Source organism: Lithobates pipiens, unplaced genomic scaffold (genome assembly GCF_037356315.1).
Source record: "Lithobates pipiens isolate NorthernLeopardFrog02 unplaced genomic scaffold, aLitPip1_a1.2 Scaffold_30, whole genome shotgun sequence".
In the NCBI taxonomy this organism is placed as follows: Eukaryota; Metazoa; Chordata; class Amphibia; order Anura; family Ranidae; genus Lithobates; species Lithobates pipiens.
The window spans coordinates 52,761,894-52,770,416 of NW_027507791.1; positions in this window are offsets into that span (position 1 = coordinate 52,761,894).

Here is an 8,523-nt window from a genome sequence, read left to right on the forward strand (position 1 = left end):
AGTAGTGCATTCCCTGCACTCACCATATGTAACCTTATAGACTCCTTTTTTTCAAGTGGGAACCTAATATCTTTGATTTGCGCCAAATACTTGTCTTACAGCTATAAACTCGGGATTTTTAGACGAAAAGGATGTCGGTAAGGGACATTTCAGAGACAGATGTTAAAAAAACACAGATTTTTACATACTGTTCCTGTTTTTACTGAGGCTGGCAACCCTGATGGGGCCCCCTAGTGGCTCGGGGCCCTCGGGCAGTGCCCGAGTGGCCCAATGGTCAGTCCGCCCCTGGGCATGGGTATCTTTGAAGGGATTACAATCAAAGCTGGTTGTTGGAATCTATTGTCCATTAAATCATTAGTGGCAAAAAAAATTAATATAAAGATTCCTTATAAATAGATTTACCCTGATCAATCTTCACTAATTATTGTTATAGATCAACTAATGTTTATCTCCCAAACAGGGTGAACTAAGACTACCCTGTGGAAGGAGACACAAACACTTTTTATTTATTTATTTATTTTTTAGGTGTGAGAGTTCTTAATTGAACATTGACCAAATTTAACCAACAAAAGATCATGCATCATTGATTCTGGGTACACGATTAAAAATTTCGGTCATGTACTATATTGTTCATGTATTATATTGGAATTTGTTATTAGAAATCCTCACTGTGCTCTTAATTGGAACAAGTAAAATTGTTGAATCAAGTAGTGTTTAAGTGTAAGAAGCGGAAATGTTGTCTAAGTGTAATCTACCACAGAATTTAGTAAAATATGCAATTTCCAGAGAAAGAAGCTGATAATATTCTTAAGAAAGGTCTTTGGTCATGAGTTGCACATTGAGACACTGTCAGACATGCTATCAGATCAAAAACAATGTTTCCACTCAACTTTTTTTTTTTATAAAGCATTGATGTCCAATTAAAGAGAAACTATAGAATATACTGCATATTATAATCTTTTTGTAATGTATTTGAAGGGTCTTTCTGTCAAAAACGGATTGATTTGGTTTTTGGTATGCACTGGAGATTTAAACCACCCCGACAGTCTCTTTTATTTCTTGGGGGCCTACTACTGCGTTCTCTGTGCTAAGTTCCTTTGTCTGTACACCTGCTATGGCCTTTAAAGGTTCCAAGTTGGATTTATATGTATTTTATATTATAGGGAATGTAGCAAGAGTAGCTGGGGCACATAAAGGTGGACAAGAACATCCAGAACTTCCAGGTGGATAGTAAGCATGTTGGGAATTATAGAAAGGAGATATCACTATATTTCCAAGATATGTAAGCCCTTGTACACACGGTCGGACATTCTGACAAGCAAATCCGTTGGATTTTGTCCGACGGATTTTGTCCGAAGGATTTTGTCCGAAACTGTTGCATACACACGGTCGGACGAAGTTGTCGGACAATCCGATCCTTCAGAACGTGGTGACGTTTTTTCGTTACGATGGGACTACGTTCAGGCTAGTAGCCAATAGCTTTGGTCTAGGAATTTGATCTGAGCATGCGTGGCACTTTGTCCGATCGGAATTCTCTACACATGATCGGACAAAGTCCGATCGGAGCATGTTGTCGCAAAATTTTATAGCCCTGCTCTAAAACTTTGTTGGTCGGATATTCAGACGGAAACAGTCCGATGGAGCCCACACACTGTCGGATTATCCGACAACACTGTCCGATCGGACATTTTCTGTCGGAATGTCTGACCGTGTGTACAAGGGCTAAGAGCCAGTCGTACAGCCCTCATATAAGGGGTTCCATGTTGGATTTGTACATATTTTATATTATAGGGACTGTACCAAGAATATCTAAAACACTCAAAGGTGGACAAGAACATCCAGAACTCCCAGATGAATAGCAACCAAGTTGAGAATTATAGAAAGGACGTATTACTAAATTTCCAAGAAATGCAGGAGCCAGGGGCAAGGCCTACATGTCCTAAACTATCACCTTTGGGTGAACTGATCCTTTAATTAAAAAAAATATGTTTTTTACATACTGTTTTCATTATCTTTATAATGAATCTATTATAATCTACATTGGGGTGGTCACCCTAACATATATATGGAGGCCACACATCCTAATTAGAGTGCTGTGCCTTAATGCCCCTCTCTTTGTACAAGCATCATTGATTGAGGTGGACCAAATGTGTCACTGGTAGATGTCCCATTAGAAGACTCTTATGCCGCGTACACACGATCGAATTGTCCGGCGTACTTAGTCCGCCGAAACGCATTTCACCGGACAATCTGATCGTGTGTGGGCTTCAGCGGACTTTCTCAGCGTAAAGTCCGGCGGACTTAGAAAGTATTTTTGCAGTCCAATCTTGGGTTTCAGCGGACAATACGTTCGTCAGTGTGCTAGTCCGGCGGACTAAGAATGACGCATGCTCAGAAGCAAGTACGAGAAGGAAGCTATTGGCTACTGGCTATTGAACTTCCTTTTTCTAGTCCGGTCGTACGTGCTGTACATCATTGCGCTAACAAACGCCGGACTTTCTGCGTGTCCGTGTGTGGCCAAGTCCGTTCGGTAGAAAGTCCGCCGGACTATCCGCCAGATTGTTTGCCGTACTAAGTTTGCCGGACAATTCGATCGTGTGTACGTGGCCTTAGTGGACCCCAGGCTCTTGCAATGTCTAGAAAAATCCATAGCTTCTGGTGTTAAAGATGTTGAAATGCAGGCAGTAACTAGAGTGTGACTATTGGGTTTGCCAAGCTGGACAGCCAATGGTTAAGACAAAACCAGTCCAGTCAGACATAAAAGCTGGGATGAGATCAGAAGAGCCGCAGACCAGCAAGGCTGAAAAACAAGCAGAAGGTCAGGGCAGGCATCAGATAGAAAGCAGAAATCGAAACAGTCCCAGTCATAAACAGAGCCAACCGAACGTAGAAAAAACCCATGGATAAGTACTATTCAGAGGCAGAACCCGAACTCTAGTTCATTATTAGTAACAAAAAGCCTATTAGTCAGAGCTCACTAAAGGAAATAAATGCAATATCTGTATGTATAGTTGCCAAGATTCTAAAAAATTATGGGGCACTTTTTTTTGTAGGCTGAGTATTATTTTAATTAGCAGCGGGGCATTCATGTGAAGGTATGGTCTGGGATGAGTAAAATTATGTGGCACGCAAAGCGTGCCACGCCAAAAATGGCGTGGTTTAAATTACACTAAATATTGGGCGTAGCTTAAAGGGGTGTGGTTAAATAGAATCTGAGATGACTTACATAGTGGAGAATGTGGTAATGTTAAATAGGGAATGTAGGTAGGGCAGTGTACAGAGGTCCGTAGTATGCAGGGCACCCCAGTAAAGCTATTAGTCCTCATTGGATAAACAGCAAAAAATATATATATTAATTAATTAAACAAAATAAGGCCCCAAAAAATTATAAAATAAATGAATTAAACAAAATAAGGCCCCATTAGCCATTAGTTTCCATACCACCTTCTGCCATTTCCCCCCTAAGCAAAAATAAAAATGAAAAGATTACAGACCCACAACCACAAAGCCCCTCCCCAGATCACATTAGCAACACGAGTAGGCATTTAATTTACTGGACTTGGGCTTGGCGATAGATGGCGCTGGCTGTGACTCTGTCTGGCTGAGTCAATTGGTTCTGCTGGCCTTTCTGCTCTGTCCAGGTGGCTGGATCGTCTCTGGCCTCCACAGTCCTCTGCTTCAACTCACGACACCCCTGCTTGTGGCTTTAATGAATACTCAGGCCTCTGGCACCCCCGTTTACTCCGGGTCAATCTCCTACTCCGGCTGCCCTCTCACTGTCCATCTCTGCTCCTCTTGCCCCCAGTTGGGTCTCCGCAGGAGCCGCTGACCCAGACAGTCTGAGTGGATCATCACCCTTGGCTGGCCATGCTCCTTCTTAGCACTGACTAATCCACGTTTGGACAGGCAGCACTTCCTGGAGGTGGGGATGAGGTAGGGGAGGGGTGACAGTGCGGCCTGGGACAGAGGTCAATTTTCGGGATTCTGCAAGGGACAATCACAAAGCGGGACATGGTCCACCTTACTGGATAATATGGCTAGGTTCACACATTTGAATTTCTGTTTTCATGTGGTTGTTAGCGCTTTTTTTTTTAATATGTGTTTATGAATATTGAAATGCATTTTGCACACTTTTACAGGCCTAAAAACTCATGAAAGCGGACAATCCAATTTCCATTGTACAGTAGTCTTAAATTACAGATTTTGTGTTTGGTATAAAATGTCACACTGATGATAGTACAAATTTTGGTACAGCAATGACACTCAAGTATTGTGTACAGATATCGCTTTCCAGCATATACGTGAAAACTATTTAAAAAAAAATAATTTAACAACTTTATTCTGCCACTGGCAGGGCTTTATTTCTCAGAGGATAGGTGCAGGAACTCAACCATGCCCGCCACACACACATACCTGACAAATGGCATAAAATAATAACGGTTCCCTCTGCATACAACTCCCTCCCTCCACTGCTCTCATCTTCTCCCCCCTCCTTAAAAGCTCCACCATCTGTCATATGTCTTACCTTTGTTGCAATATTAAGCTGAAACACCTATCCGGCTGTAGTACCTCCCATCATACCATACTATACTACATTCACTTGCAAGGGAGATCATGCAGTAGGAACAGGGGCGGACTGACCATTGGGCCACTCGGGCACTGCCCCAGGGCCCCCGAGCCACTAGGGGGCCCCATCAGGGTTGCCAGCCTCAGTAAAACCAGGGACAGTATGTAAAAATCTGTGTTTTTTTTTACATCTGTCTCTGAAATGTCCCTTACCGACATCCTTTTGGTCTAAAAATCCCAAGATTATAGCTGCCCCACCTCTCCAGTACCTTCTCAGGAAATAGAAACATGTCTGTGTATACTGTGTGTACATGTATGTGTATACTGTGTGATTGTATACTGTGTGTGTGTGTGTATTGTGTGGCCCCATAAACTCGGATTGCCTGGGGGCCCCATAATCTCCTATCGTCCGGGGGGCCCCATAAGTTGTCAGTCCACCCCTGAGTAGGAGCATCAACAACTGGTCGCCAGGGAAAAAATGGAGACCACAGAGGGTGCAGTTTACCATGCACCCTCTCCTGCCTTTGACTACACTTAACCCTGGGCACATGTTCCTGTCCCTGTCCGGCACTCAGTGGGATCTGCGCAGGGAATCTGACCTGTAGGAGCTACTGGGAGATAAGCTATCACTTGTAAATGCAGAAGCTGGACTTCAGTGTTACCAAGTGATAGTGGTGAGTAGGGAGCAGAAGATCTGAGCCAGAGGTGGTGGAACTGAGTTCCATCTAGTTCCTGCTGAAAAATGGCCCTGACCACTGGAAAAGTAAATACCATGTTTCAATTTTTTATGCACCTTTAATACATTAGAATTGCTGTAGTACTTAAGTATAACCTATAGGTGTCAGCGTTCCTGCTTAGAACTGGTTTTATCAGCTACGTGACAACCCTGCAGTCTAGGAAATGTTTAAAGAGCCATGCATAACATTTTAATGAAGCTTCTTGATGGGACCAGAATACCTGACATAAGCATTAATAATAAGTCAGGCTACACCTGTGTTATTTGTCCCTCACATGGCTGACCGGAACCCAAGGAATATTTAATTGTTCACGTGCCGGGTAGTCTTCATGGCTTCATAGCTGAATCAGCTGCTTCCCACGAGGTGGATGCAGATTAAAACACAAGCTCTCAGGCTTAGTTAGTTCCATGGAGACTGGAGAACCTGATAAGCGACAACAAAGATACTTTCATTATTTAAATCCAGGTGCTGTCTCCATATTTGATTCCCATCCTTACAGCCCATGAGTAATATATGCAGAATTAGTGGGTAAAGGAAAAGTGCAACATGGCACATATTTCCTTATTTATTGTGCTATAAAAAGGTGAACATATTGTTTGCTATTAGTACATTATGGAACATTACATATTAATAGTTTTCTTTGCATTATTATTTTCAATCAGCAGGTGCAGTTTTAGGCTCCTTTTCTCAAGCTTTCTTTGTTGTTTACAGAGATAAATAGCTCAAGCTATAGTTTACACACACAAACTGTAAATTTCAATCATCAAAACAGAGAGTCTGAAGGTAAACAGACTCTGATGTGTTCTTTTTTTTGTAAAGCCCATGAATTAAATGCTTATTTGTAAAATATATATTTTATAGACATTTTTAAAACATTTGCAATTCTTAAAGCGGTTCTGCACACATTTTTTTTTTTTTTACATATATGTTTTTTCCAAGCTGTAAATAGTTGCCAACGCCCCTTGTATTTTATTTTTTTGGCTCCTACCTTGCGCTGTCTGCTGTTCTCCCTTATCACTCCCTGCAGCTATGGCCGGGGGTTTCTGCGGGGATCAGCATAATTTCCGCTGATCTCCGCACTCGTATATGGTATAACTAATCCCAGGAGTCATTGCACCTATCAGAAGCAAAATCTCGCAAGATTTTAACGACCTGACGTCATCACGCCGGCCACGTTTTTGAATTTCGCCATTGTTCTCTAGGGCAAACAGGTAAGAATGACCAGTTTTACCTGAGAATACGAGGCGAATGGACTCCACGAGGTACAGCTGCCCCTTATCTCCGTCTTCTACAACACGAACACAAAGGTAAGTAATATTATTGTCTTTAATAATTTTTCAATACAGTATGTAAACCTGAGTGGATCTGGACCCATTGAGTAGAACACTACCTCCCTAATGATTTTGGTTGATCCCTATTGGCCCTTTAAGGTGGATTGTTGCCATGCTTGGCCACCATGGTGCACTTGCTGGCAAAAATTAATTCCCTGGCCCCCTCCTCATCCTTATACCCCTACCAATTGCTTATTTTTTATTTATTTTTTTAAGCTCTGCAGTGTGGTGTGCACCCTCAAAATTAACACCAGGTACAAAAAAAGGGCACACGTTGTCCCCTGCAGAGGAGAAAGGTCTCCGGCCCTGAACCCCAAGGGCACAAGACTCCTAATGGGGAGTGGAATACTCATGGTTCACCCAGCAGAACCAGGTGGACCCTTTTCTTCAGGGTACCTGCCAAAGCACCGGCCACCCAAGTACTTGGTTGGGCTCTCCAAAAGTATGTTATCACTGGGGTGACAAGCAGAGCTGAGAGCAACCGTATATTCCAGCATAATAAAATCTGCCTACATTAGCACCCCATTTTAACCACTTTCAGACCGGACCATTTTGCTGGCTTAAGACCAGACCACTTTTTGTGATACGGCACTGTGTCGCTTTAACTGACAATTGCGCGGTCATGCGACGTGGCTCCCAAACAAAATTGACATCCTTTTTCTCCCACAAATAGAGCTTTCTTTTGGTGGTATATGATCACCGCTGCGGTTTTTATTTTTTGCGCTATAAACAAAAATAGAGCGTCAATTTTGAAAAAAAACGCATTATTTTTTACTTTTTGTTATAATAAATATCCCCCAAAAATATATAATAAAACATTTTTTTCCCTCAGTTTAGGCCGATACGTATTCTTCTACATATTTTTGGTAAAAAAAAATCGCAATAAGCGATTATTGTTTGGTTTGCGCAAAAGTTATAGCGTTTACAAAATAGGGGATGGTTTTATGGCATTTTTATTAATAATTTTTTTTTGCTAGTAATGGCGGCGATCAGCAATTTTTATTGTGACTGCGACATTATGGCGGACACAGCGGACATTTTTGACAAATTTTTGGGACCATTGTCATTTATACAGCAATCACTGCTATACAAGTGCAGTGATTCCTGTGTAAATGACACTGGCAGTGAAGGGGTTAACCAGGGGGTGGCAGTGTAGGGGTTAAGTGTTCCTAGGGGTGTGTTACTAACTGTGGGGGGCTGGGCTTTGTATTAGTGAACACGGATCTCTGCTCCAATCACATGGAGCAGAGATCAGCGTCACTTGTTGCTAGGCAGAACAGGGAGATCATTTTTACGACGGCATCTCCCCGTTCAGCCGCCCCGTGAGATGGTCGCGGGTATCCCCGCGGCGATCAAGGCGGCGGGACCCGCGACCGAACTCACGGGTTCCCGACCGGCGCGCACGCGATGGCAGGGCGGCATATAAAAATGGACGTACCTGTACACCAATATGCCTGCCCGTGCCATTCTGCCGACGTACATCAGCATGCGCTGGTCAGGAAGTGGTTAAAGTACTAACAATAGCCTTTGTCTGTTAAACTCAACTGCTTCTAGGAAAAGTTATGTACTTATGTCATACCTCCACTTATTTACACTATACTGCCAAAAGTATTGAGACAAACGCCTTTACACACACATGAACTTTAATGGTATCCCAGTCTTAGTCCGTAGGGTTCAGTTTTGAGCTGGCCCACCCTTTGCAGGTATAACAGCTTCAATATCTTTGGGAATGCTGTCCACAAGGTTTAGGAGTGTGTCTATGGGAATGTTTAACAATTCTTGTGGAGCAGGCGCTGATGTGGACAAGAAGGCCTGGCTTGCAGTCTCTGCACTAATTCAACCCAAAGTTAATAGATAAATGTTCCTGTGCTACCATGTAAAAGAATAGT